General features: G+C 35.8%; 1 long non-coding RNA gene and 2 pseudogenes across 1 annotated transcript; 2 read left to right on the top strand and 1 right to left on the bottom strand.

Moving 5' to 3' along the window:
- Positions 1–5,513: 5,513 nt before the first annotated feature.
- Positions 5,514–20,519, top strand: LOC147908473 (uncharacterized). Its single transcript, XR_015546175.1, has 3 exons — positions 5,514–10,286; positions 19,760–19,903; positions 19,980–20,519. It is a non-coding gene; the product is annotated as an uncharacterized LOC147908473 (long non-coding RNA).
- On the top strand, positions 11,080–13,178 carry LOC147908475 (uncharacterized; annotated as a pseudogene).
- LOC147908474 (uncharacterized) lies at positions 13,272–16,642 on the bottom strand (annotated as a pseudogene).
- Positions 20,520–24,289: the final 3,770 nt, after the last annotated feature.

The raw sequence follows: 24,289 nt of genomic DNA, 5'->3' as shown, positions 1-24,289 counted from the left end.
AAAAAATCGTAATCGATTTTGTCATTTTCACGGATTATTTCCGATCCGAATACATCACGTTCTAATTCATATTGTTAATTTATTATTAATTCAAATAGATCCGATTAATTGGATGAATATGTAATCCAAAATAATCCGCTCGAATCATATATTTTTCTTGTAACGGCTCAATCCATTTCATTTACAGGATCACCGATTCAATTGGTTTTAATTTTATTTGCTAGGAAAGACGATATTAATCCGGTTGATTTGATTGGAAGTTCTCCGATTTCGGGGATGAAAATAAACTCAGATCTAAAGATCTTTAATTCATAACTAGTAATCAAATTTGTCTTTCACCGACAAAAGTAATCAGATTGAATCACAACTTCTCCGATTTTGCGATATTGAAATCTGTTTTTAATGCAACGAGGATTAACTTTTTTTGACGGTATTCGACTTATACTTGTTTCCACTAAATAACATATGTTATGTTCATAATTAAATATTAAGTATAATATTTTTATCGCATACTTTATAAGAAATGGGATATATAAATAATTTTGAAATCATTAAAATTAAAAATGATCCTTTTTGGTCAAATTATTTTAGACTAATAGTGTTTCTTTGTTTATTGGATACATAAGAATTTAATTTTTGTTTTTATTATACATACTTGTAACGATGAAAATAAAATTTTACAAAAATTTGTACATTGACAATTTATTTTATTATAATTTTTATTGAAAAATCGGAGAAATTCTGATTTAATCGAACGATTTTTATTAGTCATGACAAAATCGGATTTACGTTGCAATAAATCCCATTTAATTTTCAACCATTAATTGAGAGAAATTCCGACTGAATCGAATATTTTTTGCTGATCACGACAAAATCAGATTCTCGTTATATCAAAACCGATTTCATTATCGTCCGCAAAATCAGAGAAATTCCGATTAAATAGGATTACTTTTGCCGATTGCGAGAAAATCGGATTGTTTTAAAACGGATTCCAATATCGTCTGCAAAATCGAAGAAATTCTGATTGAATCGAATTACTTTTGTTGATCACAACAAAATTGGATTCAGGTATCAAAATTACATTAAATACGATTTCGTTTTCATTCATGGAAATATATAGGAATAGGGGAATTTATGATTAAAACAGATTCATTGATCCAATTATAATTCGTATGAAGCGCATTAAATCCGATTTATTTATTTTTAATCGCTTTTAATATTCTATTCTCGATGCAAGAATCCCGATCGATACAGATTATTTTGGTTTTAATCGATTTTAATCGACTGTTTTTGGCAGGGCGCCCCAAGAGACAGTCAATGAAATTTTAAACTTGACGTTTTCACACATACATCACATAAAGTGAAAACAAATGTGCATGATCTCACTAAAATATTGAACTCTGAAATAATGTTAATCCATTTAGTAAAATATTTGAGAATTTATAAATGTTCAGAAAGTACTTTGTGTCAAGAAACTGTTCGACGAAAATTAGTTCAATGTATATAATATATGAATTAATAAGAACTGAAGAGAAGAAAAGAGATTCTGCAATTTGACGCAATACTCAAAAATTTTGGGTAAGACCAATTTTTACTATTGAAAGACGAGTGGCACAAGGAGTTAGCAATAATTTGGTGCAAGAAATTATTTTCGAAGACAGAGAAAAATTGTTTAATTATTTTTGAATAACCTTAGAAACATTTGAAAATCTGTTGCAGATTGTTTCACGTATATATATACAAAAATAATTTCTTATTCGTGAGTTAATTTTTGCTCGCATTCGTTTTCAAATCTGCTAGCGATATTTAATTTGTGCGTATGTGTGTAACGTATGTTGGAACGCTAAAAAAATCAACGAGAATTTGTGGCATAACGGGCGTCAAGCCTGTGATTGGCCTAGTTCCTTTACACCTTTATGCTGACTCCATGGGATTTTACCTTAAGACTGGTGTCTCATGGAGAAGAAATTTACTTAAAATTAAATTGAAAAACTGCATTTCAGAATATTGAATGGAGTAGTATTCACGTTGCACAGAAATTGCAGATATTATTTTTGAATTTAACTGAATTAAAAAAACTGTCCTTCCTCTTCAATTCTGAATTGAGTAGTATTCACGATGCACAGAAAATGCTAATATTATTTTTAGATTGAAAGGCATAGACATTTGCTTTATGCAATTCCTATAAATGAATAAAGATGCATTCATAATTGAAAAGAATTCATTTTAACATTCATGAATCCGTATTTCTGAAAATTTGAATCCATTTTAATTCATTCTCGTTTGCTAGATGACTTATTGATCATTACGCTGGCACAAATGTGCTCTATGGGACACTCGATATTTGTGCTGGCGAGAACGGGCATAGATCCTGTGATTAGCTTCCTTTACGCCATATACTGATATGCTGTACGCTGGGATTTCACCTTTAGACGTATTGTTACGCTAGTATGACCTTAAGGCGATGCTGAAGTGACAGAACTTGATGTCGATAGTGTAGACTTTTTAAATTTCAAAATAAAAAAAAGCGATAATAGTGACATCTTTAATTCATTACTTACATTATCATTCTGTCTCATTCAAATGCATACATTTAATGCATACATCTAATGCATACATTTAATACATCCTTATCTAACATATTGCCATTTCGTGCACCTATTGCTAGACATAATTACTGTTTTATTTATTACTCTGAGTCTTCGCTCAACATGCGTATACACATAATTTGCAGAGATCAATGCGAATCTTTTTAAATAAAATAAAAATAGAATCAAATAACAAGAAATACAACCTTGTCGAAAACGCCCGATTAAAATGTAATTCGTTTTAATCGGTTGTAATCGGTTGTGATCGGGTATAAGTTTTAATTGGTTCAATCCGCGCTTGGATTAAAAAATAATTGGTTTCAATTCCGGAGAAATCGTAATCGGTTTTCATGTCACTTTGGAAGATTATTTCCGATTCGAATTCATTACGTTCTAATTCATATTGTTATCAATCCAAACAGATCCGAATAATCGGATGAATAGGTAATCCAAAATAATCCGCTCGATTCGTATACTTTTCTTGTAACGGCTCAATTCATTTCAATTACAGGAACACCGATTTAATTGATTTTAATTTTATTTGCTAGGAAAGACGACATTAATCCGGTTGATTTCGAAGTTCTCCGATTTCAGAGATAAAAATAAACTTGGATCTAAAGGTCTTTAATACACAACTAGGTAATCAAATTTGCCCCTCACTGGCAAAAGTAATCAGATTGAATCAAAACTTCTCCGATTTTGCGGGATATTGAAATTTATTTTAATGTAGGATTAACTTTTTTCGTATCCGTGATAAAAGTATTCGACTTATATTCGTTTCCATCAAGTAAACATATATTATGTTCATAATTAAAAATTAAGTACTTTTATCGCGTACTTTTTAAAAAACGGGATATATAAATAATTTTGAAATCATTAAAATTGAAAGTGATCCTTTTGCTCGAATTATTTTAGACTAATAGCGTTTCTTTGTTTATTAGAGACATAAGAATTTAATTTTGCGTATATTAATTTTAATTATTCAGCTTATTTATACCTAATTGATACAACGAAACATCAATATTTGGCGATTTTGGTAAACACCCTTCTTAAGGCCGATTGTTCCACCTTTCGGTAAATTTTACCTGTTAGGCAAATAAAGCAGATAAATATGGCAATTAGCTAACAACAAAACATCTGTCTTTAAATATAGATCGCTATATTCACCGAGCGTTCAAATGGAGAATCGCTGCCACATGTTGACGGCGTGCGCGTAATCGTTCTCGGATATGGTATCACACCTGTCAACGATTTTTTAAATTTGACTCAATGTCATTGGAAACTGGATGTCTCTAAGATTTAATACCGTCGTACAATGTGGATATGGTAACTCTCAATTTGTATTACTTTGAGCCGGGTGTAAAGCGGCTATCACTGACCTGGCAAAATATACATTGTCTAAAGATTGAACGTTGATTACAACTTTCTTCGTTTTAATTTCCCTCGGTAACTCCAATGTGACATCCCACATGCAATAGTACTTGTTTATGTTAACAGTCAAATTTAAGATACAGCGTCCATCCGCTATTGCGCTTCTGAAATTCCTCGAGCGATGCTAAGATGGGCTTGACAATGCATAACGCGTACCATTCTTGTAAATCGGACGAATTAAAAAATTCATAGTTTTTCGTACTGATACTTTTATTCGAGCGTTTATCATCTGATATAAATTCACCATTAAACATAGTATTTACTTTAATATTGTTATGTCTCTGCATAACAATTTGCACACGCTCAAGCACAATTTCTCTCGCGTCTTATTGTAGCGCTATCATATTACGCGCGCCGCCAGCATCCGCCACCGTATTAAACGTTCTCTCTATTTAAGTCATTAAATAATAAACATATGAAAAATATTTTTGTGTGCGAGAAGAAGATATAACGGAAGTAACAACGCGGCGGAAACATAAGAGGAAGAGAGATATGGTAAGTACAATATATGCAGTAAGTGTATGCAAGCCGATACATTTTTGGGGAAGGCGGTGGGCAACGGCGGGTGGCGGGTAACGAAAAAAATACGGAACGCATAGCAGAATGTCATCACGCGTATCATGTTTATGTAATTCATCGATCGGAGTCTTATGTTTACATAAACAGCGATGTCGCCGCTTGGAGACCTTCCTCGCGCCTACGAGAACCTCCGCGCCCCGCTCCCTACTCAGAGGATTCGAGTTAGAACCCGCTTAGCTGATCTACTCAATGAAATTTAATGAAAATATCACAATTGTTACATAAATTTCATTAGAAATGTATAATAAACACTTCGATTAATAAATTGAGCCATACAAATAATTGTTACGTTCATCCAACTATTTGTAAAGTGATGTCTCTTTCTGTTCAGTTATTATCACCTCATTTTCCAAAGATGAGGAATATTATATATTTGATCAAATGACCCAGCATTTTATATAAAGATGATAAATCTAGAAGAGGGAGGGGGGCTATAAGTTCTGCTGATATAGATTCATTAAATAAAATTATAATCTTGGAACAACAACAAATAAATATATACAAACATCATCAGACTTTAACTACTTTAAGTTATAATATTATTTCTAAATATAGTAAAGCATTTAAAGCGTTTACTAATCGTTCCATGGACACACCTCGATATGTTTCATGTGAAAGACTTTGTTACAAAAGAAGTGTATCTGAAATTAGTAAGATTAAAGTACAATTAGATATTCCAATTTGGAGAGATTTAATGGCGTAAAAAATCATAATATTAACCCACAATATATATATATTATAGTTATTGCGAACGAAACTTTCGTAACAGATTAATGCCTACGTATTGTGTTTTAAATAATCTATGTATACAAAATGTTCTCGAAGTAATAAGAAAAAATTACTTTTTTTGTTGGGATAATTTTTTTATAACGTAAAAAAATAATTTTCATTTAAGAAAATTTTTTATTATTGTTTGTGTGTGTTTGTGACGCTAGTCTCACCTTGTATGGAAGGCTCGCTCACCAAGGTGATGTGTAAATAACGACGACTCTTTGTTGTAACAATTCAGAATTTATTGTTGACTCGAATTAAGATTTGTTCGAAGTGGGCGGTAAGCGATGCGGGCGTATAAGCCGACACTTGATGCGTTCGGTTCGATGCGTGCACAGGTAATTCGACGTCGAATAATTTCTTACAATCGTTCGAAAGAAAATGTATTGCGAGTAGCAACGAGACCGGCAAATCTCGCCGGAGATTCATGTAATTCTCACGCACTAACTGCTCTCGCGGTACGCGTATGAGAACGTTAGGTAATAGAATGCAGCGGTAATACGCGATGGAACTTCGGTGTGGTTCGGGTTAAGAAGAGTTACGAATGACTATCGATAGATAATCCGCATTGATCGGGAAGCGAACTGATTTCTCGCACATGAAACATGTTCGCGATCGTCAAATTTTCGAGTGTAGCGCAAGAGGGGTCGCACTGTCATCTGAGATAGACAGCGTGATTGGAACAGGAGCGAGATACACGCATGTTTTGAACGAAATGTTGGTCGCGGGTATGTTTGAACAGGAATGGTTCGATATTTATGAGCCGTTTACTTGCCATTCCCGAGAATACATTGAAATTAACGATGATTCCGGAACATACCGCCCGCCTCGAATGTTGCAAGATACATTAATGATACAACGAAAATGAATTAATATAAAAATCGGAACAAAATATAATCGAAGCTTACGGTTTGCGATATCAGTAACATCGAGTACGTTCAACGGAAACTCCGCCCGTCGTGACGGAATCTTTAGATTCTTCGGTATTGATCGCGACAGGTAGAAAATAAAGTTTTACAATTGGTTGTACTACAGAACGACCCGTTTTTACAGTTACGACGCGAGTTAAATTGTTATCACCAGGATGACAATTCACGCTGTGATTCGACCAAATTCTCATTGACACGGTGAAGCCAGAGGCGACTTTGGTCAGTCGCTGGACAACGTGCCATTTTGGACGTTGTTAAAGGGTATGCAAGTAATCACCGGATCAAGACCTCCAGTTATTTGTTGAACCATTTGCCAATGCGAAAGTCTATTTTCATTTATATCAAGCTTGGTTCGGCGAGAGCGATAAGAGAGGTTCCAACCAAAAAATGATCGGAAGTCAAAGCGTCATAATCATCGAAATTACCGGAAATGAAAGCGATCGGGCGTGAATTAAGGCACTTCTCGATCCGACAGAGGAGCGTGACATCTCTTCCAAAGTTAGCGTGTGGAGGCTGATGTATCGTTTTAAATGATACTTGACATTTTTAACACAGGCCGCCGAAGTGCGGCGACGCAGGGGGTAGGAAGTGCCACGTTGTTCCGTCTATAGAGTCGGTTTCGGAAGTTAGGATCACGAATTTGCTTTTGCATGTGTATTGAATAATTCACGATCGGCGCCGTGAAATGTGGTTCCGTTATCAGAATATACGTCAGTAGTTCTTGGGGAGAAACAAATCGTTGATACGCTACGATAAAAATAGGAGAGGTATAATCGCTGACGAGCTAAGTGTAGAGCTTTGGTCGTGAGGCATACGAATAAAGCGATATAGGCGATTTATGCTCTCAATCGGGAGTCGTTCGGATAGCGATCGGACCTGCGTAATCCACGCCGGTATGGACAAAGGCGAGCGGTTCGGTTGACTCTCGCAGCCGGGAGGTCGCCCAGTGAGTTTGACGGCGGCGCATTCACGCGTGCATAATATGCACTTATACAAAACAGATCGAACGGTGGCACGGGCCCGGAGAATCCAGAATTCGTGTTGCAATGACGCTAGAGTTAATTGAGAACCGGCATGCAACGTTCGAAGATGATGGTGCTGGATAATGAGGACTAACAGCGAGTGCGCGCGTAAGTCGATGGGATTCCTTGTCGCTCCTGAGAGAGCTCGACGGAGTCTTCCTCAAATGCACATAAGTCTACCCTCATCCATATAAGGATTGAGAACAAAGAGCGGGCTGTTCTTCGGCACCAGACGCTTATGGTTGAGCCGCGATCTCATTCGGAAACATGTCGGACTGGTTTTGAGTCAGTAGGCCAGTAGGCCGTTTGGCGTTCTGAATGTCTTCGGGGAGTAAAGTCGTGGTATTCGCTTGTGGATTTTTAGAGCGCCGGAGTCGATTTAGAAAACGATACAGATAAGCGGTAGTTCGTAGCAATTTTGACCACGAAGAATGACGCGACGCGAGATCCCACATGACGTTATGAAACTCCAGGAAGAAGTGATTGCAGAACTGAAACGCAATTGGCGACGAAGGTTTTCCATCGGGAAGGTAACTGAGCCAGGCGAGTGTGATGGTGAAGTCCGTTCAGCAGTGATACTCAGAAGTTGGAGCGCTGAACGCGTGAAATGCATCAAGCGAGCGAGAAGCAACGCCGCGGACAACTCCAATCGCGGGACGCTGATGGATTTAAGAGAGGCCATTTTTTATTTGGCGGCGAGAAGAGAGACGGTGATTGAGCCATCCATATTAATAGTACGAAGATACACAGCAGCAGCGAAAACTATAACCGATGCGTCGGAAAACCCATGAAGGACGCAGTGTAGAGTGTGAAATCCGTAAGTAGTTCAGCGAATGCTAATGCTATTGAGACACGGAAGTCGCTGATGATAATCGGATCAGCGATCAAGAAATTGGCTAAGAATTTTGTCATCCCACTGTATTGGAGGGACCAGTCGCTGCATAAAAATTTTGACGGTAATACTGACGGGAGTAGCCCATCCTAAAGGAAATCTTAGTGATCGTCGACAAAATGGCTCGTTCGGATGATATCGATACGATCACGCGGAATTGAAAGATATCTTAAGATTCCAGAGTATTCCTAAGACCTTAAGGTGCTCGTCATCTTAAAGAACCTTATGAGTGGCTAAACCATGATCCACGGGATCGAGCTCCCGATATAGCATCTTACCGGTGTATGGGAATGTGTGGCTTGGAAGTGCTCTTTGCACTGGTGCTCCTCAGGGCTCCTTCGAGGCAGAGTTTTCTGAGGCATTTCTTCAATTTCAATCCAAAAGCGACGAAGATCGCGATCGAGAGTTTCAAGAACAACTCCGTGATGCGCAAGTGCAGAAATTGACTCAGTAGTCGAAAACGAAACTATTGATCCAGAAAGAATCCAGCCGAGAGTCATATTTTGTGCGATGGGCTTATGTTCGGAATCTTTTCGAACACCGCCGAGAACGAGTATGCCGAATAGATCGGCACCGATTATGATCGATCGGATCCGAACTCAGGGGGTTACGATCGGCCAGTTTGAGTCCTGCGACGTGTTTCCAATCGTATACGGTATCGATTTGGTAAATATTTCGTTAATGATCGAAGTATAAAGCAGGTCATAGTATAAGCAAGTCCATCGCGAGACGCTGGAATAATTGTAATTTGGGCAGCGTGACTCACGACGGACTGCATTTTGCTAATGGAAACGGAGCGATTAATTCTCGAAAGGCGTAGGCGTTGAGCAAGCGATTCGTAGATAGACATAGAGACGGATCCTTGATCAAAAAGCGCGCGAACGGTGACGTTTATAAGGCGAATAAACTTGCATGCGCGCGGTCGCGAGCAAGATTTTGGAACTTGGCGTTATGGTTTTCGATAATAAGTGTGTAGTGACGGCGATTACATTCTTGCTCGTGGATGCGGACGTCGACGATTGCTTAATGTCGACAAGCTTAACGGAATTATTAAAATGTAACAACGTGTGACGTCGTTTACCACATTGTCAATACGCAGGAGAATTTGTACAATCTTTCACAGCATGCTTCATACTGAAACAGTTCACACAGCTTTTAGTTTTTAATGAATTCAAAACGTTGGGATGGGGTTTGCTTGAGGAACATAGAACATTGATATGAACAAATAGTTCGCTTTGCATAATGGACACAAGAACAGAACGGTAGATGCGAACGGTATGTAATAACGAAAGTTTTCCTTTTGGAGGTCATCTGTGATTTTCTCCGTTGCAATCGCGTCAAACGCGCGAATGCGAGATGCGAGAAATTGATCAAGTTCGCGATAACGTGTAATAACGGGTAATCTATCATCGAGTTTAAATTCCCAAGCTTTTCATGATGATCTTCGCGATCGAGTTTTTGTGCAATTAGAAAAACAAGTCAAGCGATCGTGCAAAGATCGTTGGAGGTTTCTGTCGTGAGCAACGGTAAATTGAAAAGCGATTGTAAATGTATCGTAATAAGGCGATGTTTATTATCACCACCAGGAAACGAAAATATTCCATGCGATAGTGAAATTATCATTGGTTATCGCGAGATAGTCAAGAGCGGTAGTTGCATTCCCCTTTACACACGAATACAAATAATGCATGCGTTCGACATTCGTTAAATTCTGATCATCATAGATCATCGATTTAAATTTATCGCGAAAGCTTTCCCATTTATCAAAACTTCTATCGAAAATCGGCAGGTTGATCCTCGAAAGATGTGACGATGACCGGAACGAGTTATTAAGACCACTTACGTCATGTGCAGCGAGACGGGGTTTACGGACTTCGTGGTAGTCCAATACCTCAGCCATGTAGTCAGCAGCTTTGTAGTAATAGTCCTCACACGTCAGGAAGTAGTTGTGAGTAAAGTACGCATGGGTTACCTTCAATTTCTCGTTCCCTCCGCAGCCAGCGTAATTTTGCAATCCAGTTTCTGGCATCTGGCAAAGATCTCTTTGAGGATTGCGAGGCGTTGCCGCGTTATGGTACGTGTCATCTTGGCTTGTCTCAGCTTTTTAAAATTAGTGAGTGTGAGAGATATGACGCCTATCTGCTGTATGTCGAGAGACGACATGATTTCCAACGGAAAAACGACTCGGAATGTTCGAGGGTTAAGCAAAACAATAACTTTCCTTAACGACGATCCGGCTCGAAGAATCAAAATATGTGTGTGTGTGTGTGTGTGTGTGTGTGTGTATTTGTGACGTTGGTGTCACCTTGTATGGAAGGCGCTCGCGAAGGCGTGTAAATAACGACGACTCTCTTTGTTGTAATAATTCGAAATTTATTGTTGACTTGAATTAAGATTTGTTCGAAGCAGGCGGTAAGCCGATACTTTATGCATTCGGTTCGATGCATGCACAGATAATTCGCACTTCGTACGACGTTGATTTCTTACAGCCGTTCGAAAGAAAGTGTATTGCGAGCAGCAACGAGACCGGCAAATCTTGCCGAAGATTCACATAATTCTCACGCACTGACTGCCCTCGCGGGGCAGTATACCGCGTATACCGAGAACGTTAGGTAACAGAATGCGGTAATACGCGATGGAACTTTGTGTGGTTCACTCTTCAGGTTCGGGTTAAGAAGCGTTACAAATGACTATCAATAGATGATCCGTATTGATCGGGATCGGTAAGCGAACTGATTTCTCGCGAAACGTGCGTGATCGTCAAATTTTCGAGTGTCGCACAAGGGAGGGTCGCATGCCATTTGAGATAGATAGGTTGAGTCAGATTGATTAGAACAGGAGCAAGATACACGTATGTTTTGAACGAAATGTTGGTCGCGGGCATGTTTGTACAGGAACGACTCGGTATCTATGAGCCGTTTGCTTACCATCTCCGAGAATATATTGAAATTAACGATGATTCCGGAATAGTTACGTATTAAAAATATATTTTTTTTATTTTAAAAAAGTTGTAACACATATAAGCTACTTTTTTAATTTAATTTTAATAATAAGAAATAACCCAAAAACTTCTTCAAATCAGAAGTCTATGTCAATAAGTAACAAATAAATAACAATTTCACCCATTTGTGATGTGACACATTTTGCATTGCATAAATGTTATATATGCATTTCATCTTAATACATAATTGTTATGTACCGATCATGTCGCCGTTTTGTATTTAAATCATATTAGTGTTATGTAACTATTATAGGTAAAATAGGACGACAAATTTGAGAATTCATTCTGCGTAAATTTATGTAACTTTTGACATAACTGTTACAAGTCAAAAAATTAAAATTATGTATAATTACGTGTTTGTTGGGTTATTATCTTAAACGGCGACAGCGTGGATATCTTATTAATCATTATAAATATAATATTAATACGCAGCCAGAAGAATATCTTTTTTCATTACTTCTTATGTTCAAACCGTGGCGAAAAATAGCAGAGCTTAAAAAGATGTGATACATGTACAGAATCGTTTCATAAGATAGAATTATATCTTATTCAAATATTGCAATATCATAAAAAAATGGAAGAATTGCAAAATGCATTAGAAACAACAAAGCAATTAGTTCAACAACAATTAGACGAGAAACAGCATGAGTCACAAGATGTTCCTGATAATCCGATAGGAATTCAAAATATTCAAATGATGAAATAATGCAAGATTTTAAAGATCTTGATAATAAATGTAACAAAAGAATCGATATATCTAAAATGATGTTAAATTAAATGCAGATCAAAAAAGAGTATTCGATAAATTAGTACCATTATGTCAGATAAAAAATTATTATGATTATATGTTGGTGGAGAAGAAGGTATTGGAAAAAGTTTCTTTACTAAATGCTGGATAAAACAAAGTCTCAGTAAGGATATTGCTATATCGGCACCTACTGGTATAGCAGTGTTTAATTTTGATGATTTGACAGTACATAGATTGTTTCAATTACCAGTTGAACATGGTAATATTTTTAAGTACAAATCATTAGGTGATCATGTTTTAAAAGTTTTACGAGCAGATCTTAAAAATGTTTTTCTTTTTATAATTGATGAAGTACCAATGATATCTAATTTAACTTTATTGTATATACATCTACGATTATCTGAATATTCAATGTTATGACTGTGATGATGGTTGGTTTGGTCAAAAGCATATTCTTTTATTTGGAGACTTGCTTCAATTCCTCCTCCTGTACATGAAGATCTTGTCTTTATGTTTATCAAATGAAAAAATTAAAAATTTTTTTGGTTTCGTACTGTTAATGGACTACTTATTTGACTATGACAAATTGACGATTAATACGCGCCAGCAAGAAAACAAATCTTATCGTGAATTACTCTCGAGAATTCATATTGGTTTATTAACAAAATCTGATTCTGATATTCTCGAAAAAAGAAAAATATTCCTTAAAATGTGAGCCTCAAGAAGCAAGATTAAATATGTAATTTTATAGATAATTTATCTTTTGATACTACTTGTTTACTGACCTTTACCTACTTGTAATATGTGTGACGTTCTCAACACTGCAATGTTAAATCGTATTTCTTCAAAAGAAATATTGTTAATTGCTGAAGATGATATTGAATATATTTCATATATCAAAAAAAGATCAAAAATATTAACTATAATAATAATGATAATAATAATAGAATAACTGGATTTTCAAAACAAATTTCAATTAAAATTGAAGCGAAAGTTATGATAAGATGCAATATTGATGCCAGTTTGGATCTTGTTAATGGCACAATTGCTACAATTATTTCAATTGTGCAGGATACACTAATTATATAGAAAAGATTAAACTTTCTTCTTTTATCATCTAGTTTAGAATATTTTATTGAAAGAGTAAGTGTCAAGTTTCAAGTGATGGCTAAAGCACTTGTTATTCAAAAATAATTTCCTTTATCTTTAAGTAATGCTATCACTGTTCATAAAAGTCAAGGATTAAATATATAGAAGATATATATTGTTATGGATATAGGCATTTCTGTAGTTGCGATCAAATTTATGTATTAGGTGTTGGAATTAATTCGTAGCGTTTTACAAGTGATGGGAAGTACTTTCATTAATGTATTTTTTAATGCTCATGTGAAATAAATAACATTCTTTCATTAAAAAACGCTACGAATTAATTCCAACACCTAATATTATTTCGAGTAACTTTTTAGATGGATTGTATTTGATTAATTATGATTTTTCACGTAATTTGTTTATTAATTTTTGAAATTTAATTTCGTGTTCTTTTAATGAATTTGCATACAAAACGATGTCGTCTAAATAGACGAATATTTTCGTTCCTTGTATTCCAGTTAGTATCCTATCCATTAATCTTTGAAATGTGGCCGGAGCATTTTTTAGACCAAATGGCATTCGGTCGAACTAGAAATGGCCATGAGAAGTTGAAAAGGCTGTTTTATGGCTGTCGTCCGGGTGCATTTTAATCTGATGAAAGCCAGAAGCTAGGTCAAAAACCGAGAAATATTTAGCACCTCCTAATTGGTCGAGAATGTCTGTTATATTGGGAAGTGGATATGCGTCGCCGATGATTTTTTCATTTACCGAGCGGAAGTCTAACACCATCCTCCACCGTTTGTTGCCGTTCAAATCGGTCTTTTTTGGGACAATCCAAACTGAAGTGTTATATGGAGATTCTGATGGTTTTATAATATTTTGGTCTAGTAAATCTTTTACTTGATGATCGATTTCTTCTTTATGCGTAAGGAAGGAATCAGTACTGTCTTATGTGTATCGGAACGTTATCATTTGTATGAATGTGATGTTGCAGAACATTAGTGAATCCGAGAGACTCTCCTGGCAAATAAAAGCAATCTGCATTTTGTTCTATTGATTTTTCAACAGCCATACGCTCTTCATTGTTCAAATGATCGAGTTTGATAAGTTCTATTATTTTATTATACCGAAAAATTTTGTTTGTTTCTACACAAGATATTCCATTTAATTCTAAACTCGGAAAAATTGTATTGAGTTTTGAAGTTGGTCCAGATTTTAAATGAATTTAAGTTGAAGTTAATATTAGAATTTCGATTTGAATTTGAATTTGATATTGAATTTGAATCTGGATCTGAATTAGGAATAGAGTTTGATTTAGAAATTGAGATTGATTTTGATCCTAATTTTGATGTTGAATTTGTACTTGAATTAGAATTACAATTTGTATTTGAATCGATTTTTGAATTAGAATCAGAATTCGAATTTGAATTTATATTAGAATTAGAGTTAGAATTTGAGATTGATTTTGATTCTAATTTTGATATTGAATTTGTGCTTGAATTAGAATTGCAATTTGTTTTTTAATCGATTTTTTAATTCAAATTTGAATTATAATAGAATTAGTTAGAATTTGAGATTGATTTTGATTCTAATTTTGATATTGAATTTGTACTTGAATTAGAATTGCAATTTGTTTTTGAATCGATTTTTTAATTAGAATTCAAATTTGAATTAGAATTAGAGTTAGAATTAAATTTAAGATTAGTTAATTCATTGAATTCGAATATTTGTATAGTGGGCACAAATACATCGTAATCTTTTTCGGTCGTACTTATTACCTTTTATTATTATAGGTGTGCCTTTTTATCTCGTACGGTCACCAGTGCATTACTTAAGTAAACGCCTTCGGCCAAATTTAGTTTAGGGACATATCCTTCTTTTAATTCTGAATTAGCGATTTGAATGTATAATTGTGAATTTGCCCTTGCAGGAATAGTTAGAATTTCCTTAAGTTCGATGATATTGGTATCCTAATATCATCCCATTCCAGGTGATTTGTCTTGTAGTTTACGTTGGCTTTGCATTGATTAAAGAAATCGGAGCCTATTGTTCCGTCCTGTGGTATAGGAAATTCGTCTTCCACTAAATGATACGCGACTGGACGTCCTAAGATGTCCTAACCCTAAAGGTGGACACATGATGCGCCGTGATTCCCGTTAGTTTTAGAATCTCGTTCTTATTTACTTGGACATTAGATTTTAGGAATCCTTTTTTGATAATGTTTGGCTTCGAACCGCTATCTATTAGGAATTCTAAAGAACCGTTCAAGTCTCTGCTTTCTAGTCTGACTGTTAGTACTTCTTCCGTGCGCGTTAGATTTATTGTTCGATATCCGTATTGAATGCCGTCGTTATCGCTCGAGCGGGGTATATGTTTGTATTTCCCAGAATCGCCCCTGTTTTCGCAGGAATTTCCCCGTTTCCCTGCGCTTGGCTATTACGAACCTGATTGTTAAGTGCTCGCTTGCAGCATTTTTCAATTGCATGTCCCACCTTTTTGCAATATCTACATATAATTTGAGACGTTACCAGGATTTTTTGGTCCTCTCAGGGGTGGTGGTATTCGCGTATTGTTGTAATTTCGATTATTCAATGCGAAATTCGTTTGGCTTGAGTTTAGATAAAAAATTTCGTCTAGGTTGATTGCTGCTGATAAATCTACAATGGTCGGCGGTATGCCCGATTTTATAGCAGTATTGGCACGTTATCGCTTTGGCATCTACCCGACGCATGGACGCATTATCTGTGTGTTTGTTATCGCTAGACGTTTTTTCTCCAGCACTACTTGTCTTATTGTTTTCATAGTCTCGAGTTCTCTTTCGGCGTCTATAGCTCTCCAATTCCTCGAATATTCCTTCTTTTGATATTACTATTTCCGAATTTAAATCACATAGGAAATACACTCTTAAATGTTCGTCCACGGACTCTTAAAATCGTGACTAATTTCATTCGATTATCGTTTTTGAGCGTCTATTATACGTTTTCCTATTTCGCGGACACAATTCGCATAACTTTTTCATCTCTCTTCTGACATATGTAAGTGAGTTGAGCTTACGCCTCGTAGACTGTTTCTCTAAGGCCATACTTGCTACGTAAAAATTCGACTAAACCCTGTAAAGAATTAAATACTCTCCCGAGTATGGATCTATGAGGATGGATCACCCTTTAATTTGTTACATATTGCGCGCACTAAGATAATTTCTTGTGAAGGCGCAATCATGCTGAGCGCTTCTTCAAATCCTTCCACGAAATGAGTAAACGCGATATTGTCTCCGTCAAAACTAGATACAGCTTCTAACGCGTCTCTGATTGAAAAGTAAATATAATTCCCGAAATTAAGGTCGGTAGATGTTGTAGATGTTGAAGTATCTTGTAATTGTTCTAAATGTTCTTGCAATTAACGAATGACATGTTCTTGTTGTTGCAGTCTTCGTTGTAGATCGACGATATCGACTTTGTCATGGTGGTATTATTTATTACGAGATTTTTTCCTGGCGAAGTATGCACTACCTTGCTCATAGATAAAACTTTCGCATATCTTAGTCACTTGCGATTTCCTTTCCGCCTAACAGAGCGTATCCCACCGCTGTCATCAAATTTTTGTTACGATGAATGTTGCTGTTGATATTTTTTCCGTTTTTTGAGTCAATGTATTTAAACAATTTACTCGGGGATCGGAGATTAAGTTATGCCGTTAAGAATGCGGTTCACTGGAAAGTACCGGATAATTTATAGGAAGGATAATCTTGAATCTGGTGCCAAAAAGATCGCGAAGTTTATAGACGAATCTACGTGGATCCCTTTAGAATGTTTTTGTAATTAGGAAAGTGAGGTTGACCTCCAATTTCTTTAGAGTGTAGACAAGTTCGCGGAGTGAGTCTATCGGTTTGTTTTGATCTAGTAATTGCGCAAGTTTTTGAAAATAGGGGAAAGGATCTTGGTTTGAAATAAGGGCCGATTTAATTTGGAACCTTAATCTCTTTTCTCTTTGTCTTCGTCCGCCTTTGGCATGAAGGTAATGCACAAAAGAATTACAATAATAATGTTCCGGAGAACCGTCGTAAGACGGGGGGGGGGGGGGCTACGCTATTAGCAGCGACAGTCGTAACAGCTCTCTAGATATAAGAAAATTATGAATTCTCCGAGGAAGTGTTAATAAACGGGGGCCACGCTATTGGCAGCGACAGTCGCAACAGCCTCTCGGATACTCATATATATATATATGTGTGTGTGTGTGTGTGTACTTGTATGTAACCGAAGATTAGAGATTTAAAGATTCCGTCGATAGATTCGATTTAATATTTCCGTTTATTAAAATAAGCAAAATTATTATTAATTAAAATAAACAATGCGAAAAAGAAAAGTGAGGTTCTGATGAAGCGCGAGGATAGTTCTCATCTTGATTGTATAATTATAACTGTAACTGCAACTGTAGCTGTAACTATAACTAACTGACTGTAACTACGTGACTGTAACTAACTGACTGTTTCTGTTTTTGACAGCTCCTTTTATATTTGAAAATGAGTGTGGGAGTGTCCTTTCAGGACCAATCAATACTCCTCAAAATTTGATAGAACCTATACTCGCGCTTTCCTTGAGATAAGGCAGCAAGGCTCCGTGTAAACCCTACTCCCCACTCTACAAGTTTATTCTTAATATAATAGTTGAGTTTTAATAATTTGTAGTAAAAATTCGGTTTTCCTTAATATCCTTTATGCGAAGCAAATTCACTACATTCATATGTTTAAAATTAATTTAATTTTATTAGAAAAAGAAAAAGGAAAAAAAAGATATTCGTTCTCGCATTCAGGAAGATTTCTATTTTACTGCTAATTATTTAATTGTTAAACGCTAATATAATACATACTATTACTAATGTTAATGTACACTTTTATATTTGTTATTTTATAGGAGGGCTTCTTTGAGAAAGATCGTGTGATATTCTTAGATATTCTTTAGAATAATCTGTAGATAATTTGTATGACGCATATAACGTAATCTATCTGTTGATTTGAATGTTTAAATAAAGAAACTGAATATACTCTCCTATAAAAGAGAAAAGGAATTTTCGGTTTTGAAAGATAAAATAGGGACGAAAAATTAACTTAGGGATAAGATAATGTTACGTCCAAACCCTTGAAAATTTGGTCAAGGAGATAATGAGAGAGAATGGAGAGGGTATAGAAGGACGGTCAGACTCAATCTCACAGGTATACGCACAGGTACGAACATCTGTGAGTCGTACGCACCTTTTAAGTCCCGGAATGTGGGTCAACGTCCGAAGGGATGCTATGACACCTGTTCCGCTAGACAGTGCGAACGTCGGTCCTACTTTTTCGGTCAAGGAACTTAATTCTTTTGACCAGGGACTGGACCTCGTGCAATCTCAGATATTCAAGGGAAGTGAATACGAGGGGTGATTTTAATAAAAATAGAAGAATATCTTAAGTTACATTTATTAACAAAATAATAACCAAAAGGTTTTGTACATTATAACTTGTTTTTACAAAAATAAATACATACTATCCATAACTTGTGAATGCGTATATGTGTGTGTGTGTGTGTGTGTGTGTGTGTGTGTGTGTGTGTGTGTGTGTATTGATGCTCAATAATTGAGTTTTTCCATGCGGGGAAACACGGGGTGGACTGTAAATAATTACAACTTACTATTTAGCTGCCCCCAAGATATCGAGTAGATTCTATGTGAGTGGCCAACGAGATCCGGCGTCCGCGAAGAGCGTCTGATGGGCAGTTGCCGTGGCGTATAGTTAACTTCAGTTGCGATAAGTTTACACTCGGACGGAATTGCAACTGGCGATTTCTGGTTAGCGCGGGTTATACTGATTTCGAAGTGAACCGGATGCTTTAAAATTTGTAGGACGTAACAATAAAAATAAGGTATAAATTGTATATGTACAATAAAGAATGAGAGGATTTTATCGGGACACCGATTGAAAACTGATTAACTTTTGTCCAAACTAATTTTTGTCAGATCATCGGAAGTGCTAGAAAAATCGTGATCATAGTTATGTGGATATTATATTAGGTGTTGGAATTAATTCGTAGCGTTTTTAAATGAAAGAATGTTATTTATTTCATATGAGCATTAAAAAATACATTAATGAAAGTACTTCCCATCACTTGTAAAACGCTACGAATTAATTCCAACACCTAATATATCACCCTGTATTATATGTAAGGTCCAAAAAAACCTCGGATTTATGAGCTCAACATAAAGATGACTATAACTAATTGTGAAGGAATGTGAATCGTACTTATATCGGCATACATAGTACAGCAAAATATAATGCGTTGACCCATGACTATAATTCACGTTCTATGACTCAATTACGGCCATCCTTGTGCTAAGGCCCTTACATTTTTGAAAGAAACGCTTCGGACAAAAGTTGTAAGGTTGCAAAGAATTTATTTACTGATATTCAGTTTGACCTTGAGTGGCGTTTGCAGGGTCACATTAAAGTTACATCCATGTTTTTTTAAATGAAACATATTATTTTTATTGTAGACTTTAATACACGGTTATTATTGATATGTTGACTTATACGAGGATATAAGTTCGAAAAATTCTCGATCTAATACAGAAATGATTCCATAAATATCAAACTGCTAATTTTAGAAAAGTTTGATCCTTTACAGAATTATTGTTAAAATTTCAAACAGATGTGTTCAGTTTAGTTTCTTTGTTTCAGTCATGTCAAGCAATCAGTTTTTGATTCCATCATGACAATGCATCCATTCACGTTTCTTCAATTGCAGACGCAAAATTCTACAAATTGGTTCCGTAATCGTATTTCACCAGATTTGATAATCGGAATGACAATAAATTAAAAATAGTCAGTTCATGATGAACGCCTACATTTATTTGTAATTAGCCAAAGCACGATTTATGGCTGTGGCATTTTGTTATAGGTCGCCAGCCCACGATTAACGTCTCTGGCAGTAAATTAAAAATAGTCAGCCCACGATGAACGCCTCTGACATTGGATCATAATTAGCCAAAGCACGATTTACAGCTGTGGCATTTTGTTATAGCTCGTCAGCTTACGATTAACGCCTCTAGCAGTAAATTAAAAATAATCAGCCCACGATGAACGTCTCTGACATTGGATCATAATTAGACAAAGCACAATTTATTGTTATAACATTTAACCATATCATTTGTATGATAAATAAAAGTAATATTTTCACGAATGACATAAAGATATTAACTTTTCCCATTCTGGTTTTACAGAGTGCCTTCTAACAAGAGACATAGTGTGACACGATATATCATTATAGTCTTGTTCGTCAATGTACGGATGTAAGGATGAGATAATCACTACGTTGTACTGAGTGAATCGCTTGTTAGAAAGCACCTATAACCTTCTTTTATCAAAGGCAGACAATTTTCTACTACTATATTTTTTCTATTTTGTGGACACAAAACACTATATAAATATATATATACATATATAGTATATCGATGTGTGTAGAACACTACTACACTACTGAGTTGACAGTTGTTGCGCGGCAACGATATTGTAAACGCGGATCACTGGTTACAGCTAATTGATTCATATAACGTCGTTATTTTCTACGCGTACAGCGTCATGCAAAAAAACAGAGAACTAGCATCCGTGTTTGTGATTTAAAATTCTTTTATTTTTCGTCGTCTCGATAAAGCAAAGCAGAGAAAAACAAAAAGAACTAGCAGCTCCGAATGTAAGTCTTCTCCGGTGAGTCTTCGCGCGGACACGCTGAGCTGGGCTAGTCTAGCAAAACAGCGAGTCTGTCTTTTTCTCTCTGATTGCTTATTTCTAGCGACCGAAAATTTTTCTTTCTCGGCGATCTCGGTCGCTTGGCGTGTATCATAAGGGGGAAAGAGACATTCTAAATAATACATAACTTTTATTAAATTATATTAACTCTTTGCCCTACGATTTAAGTTACGATGACGCATAATCAACAGCCTGGAATGTGTTGTTTACGTTTGGCCTGATAGACGTACCACGGCTCTCATCTATGATATTCATGTTTGGCCCGATTTCTTTACCACGAGTCTCACGATATTGTAAGCGGAATAGTTAATCATATACTTTTCTCATAATAGAAAAAATGATTTCACGCGATAGTTAACGAGATATAGTTTACAATTTTCCGTGTATTTTATGTACCGCGTTCGTAGAGGTGATACGCAAAAATTTAACATGGTCTCGAGCATTAGCTGCGAGATCAGAATGTTGAATTCTACGTTCAATCCTGCTTTTTTCTTTTTCGTAATTTTTTTTAATATATAATAAACATATTATTAATAAACATATTACTCTAAATATATTTTTTTTAAATTACAAAAATTATATGTGTACTTCAGTATGCTCGGAATTAATTGCACATTTCGAGCCAATTTCTGAAATGCTGCCTACTTTTCCCTTACAACCGCTCAATGCTCAACGACCGAACCGCTGGATCGCGCACGGATGTACATCTCAGGAGCGTCACGTTTCGAGTATAGAAACATGCTGCGATCATATCTTTCAACAAATTATCATGAAAATGTTTTCCTTCTTACATAATTGTTATTTTCTTAATAACAGTGATTGGACATCATATTAATAAGTAAAAATAAATACATTTTACTGAATGTAATGAACTTTTAAAATATTACTTTATTATTTTTATGATACATCCGGTTTTCTTTCAAAGAATTATTGATGCTTATATGCCACAGAATGTAATATCTTTTAATATAGAATACTAATAATACCAATTTAAAGCTAATAAGAGTCGACACAGAACGAAATGCGTAATTTTAAACTGGAATGACGACTTAACTCCAATAACTCCGTGATGTCTTCTTTATTCAACATATGAATAAAGAAATCATGTTGAATAAAGAAGACATCACAAAAGACTAAGGAAAGTAAAGGATTGATAATTTGCTGAAAGGTACGATCGCAGCATATTTTTTATAGTGCAATGCTCCTTAGATACATGTCCGTGCGCGATCCGGTGTGGCGGCTCAACCGTGCGTCGAGCGTTGAGCGATGGCGGCGGGGGAAAAGAAGGCGACGGTTCAAAAGTCAGCCCAAAATTTAATATGTATTCCAACAACTATAGGAAGAATCACTTTAATAAATTAATAAAAAATTATTTGTATATTGCACATATAAAGGCTTTTTGATTTATGAATTATAAAATTATATTGACATCTTAATAATTATATTAATCATCGCACTTTTGCCATTTGATTCATTATTCAGAATTTTCATACATTCGGATGATAGTTATAAAAAAAAACATTTCACAGAAAGTACTAATCGACATCAAACGTAACATTATTACAAAAACATGATTTCTTTTCGGATTTTTTTCTAGAGGTAAACAGATTTCATTTACATATACAAATACTGGTTTTCTATCTATTCGACGCATACTACGTCAAATTATTTTTGCTGCAATTGTCGATTTAACATTTTTAGAAATACACATATAATTGCAATAATTAAATAAAAATATATTTGGCCTGTAATGTGCTTATTAACAATGTCACTTATTTAAACAAAAAAAATTACGAAAAAAGAAAAAAGGAATCGATTGTGGGACTTTAACGTTCAGATCTCGCACCCTACGCGCGAGATCACACTGAAGTTTTGCAAATCACTTCTGAACGTGGTATATAACGCTCATGGAAAATCATGGAAATGTCAATATCTCGTAAATTATCGGATTTTGAAATTATTTTTGTTATACATAAATTGGAGGGATATAGGATTAATATAATTTATTAAAACATACGTTATCTATAATGTTCTTTCTCCTTTTAGTTATATACGTTGAGCAGCCGAAATTGCCCAGAAAGCATTTTCGATTGCTAGAAACAAGCGATAACCATAGAAAGAGAGAGAGAGACAGACTCTGAAGTATAGATTCGCTGTTTCGCTCGACAAGCCCAACTCGGCGGGCAGAGCCTCACCGATTACAATCGGAGTTTCTATCCTTTTTTCTCTGTCTCACTCTGTCATACTTCTGTTTCGATAATTCGTTCTGCAATTCAAGAATGTGATTTTCCTCGATTTTAATTTGGCATCGCCGATGCGGCAAGGACGCACGATTCCTTTTCTAAACAACGATCTTAATATATATTTTTATATATATTATATTAGGTGTACAAATAAGTTTCCGCCGCTTGACAAAAGACGGCGCCACTAGCAAACTATGGTTAAAATTGTCTGATGTAAAACATTATATCGTAAGGTTGGACATCTGTCAACAACATAATCTTGAAATACTAGCGATTTTGTATCAGCATCATATATTTTTTTTTTGTGCGAAAATGCCGAATTTTGAGCCGAATAAGCGTTATTTGCGGGAACTTTTGATTTACTTCTTTAATTTGAAGAAATCTGCATCATCGATTGCTTGTAGAAGCATATGGTGAGGCTACCTTAAGTGAGAGAAGTTGTCGTGAATGGTTTCAAAAATTTAAGAACAGTGAATTTGACGTCGAAGACAAAGAACGTAACTGAAGGCCGAAAGTGTACGAAGACACGAAATTGGAAGCATTATTGAATGAAGATTCGTGCCAAACGCAAAAAGAACTTACACTTACATTAGGAATGATTCAACAAGCAATTTCACATCGTTTGAAATCATTGGGAATGATTCAAAAGCAAGGGAATTGGATTCCATATGAACTGAAGCCGAGAAACGTTGAACGCCGATTTTCCATATGTGAAATGCTGCTTATCAGGCATAAACAAAAAGGTTTTTTACATCGTATAGTCACTGGTAATGAAAAATGGATCCACTACGATAAACCAAAGAAGAGGAAATCATAGGGATCACTTGGCTATGCTTCAACATCGACAGCCAAGCCGAATATTCATGAAAAAAAACTCATGTTGTGTATTTGGTGGGATCAGCTTGGTGTCGTGTATTATGAGTTGCTCAAACCGAACGAAACCGTTACTGGGGCTCGCTATCGAACACAATTGATGAGATTGAGTCGAGCACTCAAGGAAAAACGCGCCCACTACTACCCTAGGCATGACAAAATTATTCTCCTGCATAATAATGCTCAATCACATGTTGCGGCGCCGGTCAAAACCTACATGGAAGCACTCAATTGGGAAGTTCTACCCCACCCGCCGTATTCACCAGACATTGCCCCTTCCGATTACCATCTATTTCGATCGATGGCGCATGGCCTATCTGAGCAGCATTTCACATCATATGAAGTT

The sequence above is a fragment of the Acromyrmex echinatior genome, chromosome 9 (assembly GCF_024713525.1).
Source record: "Acromyrmex echinatior isolate Ae372 chromosome 9, ASM2471352v2, whole genome shotgun sequence".
NCBI lineage: Eukaryota > Metazoa > Arthropoda > Insecta > Hymenoptera > Formicidae > Acromyrmex > Acromyrmex echinatior.
The sequence above is the reverse complement of the archived record's forward strand: the minus strand, read 5'-3'. Positions and strand labels throughout refer to the sequence as shown.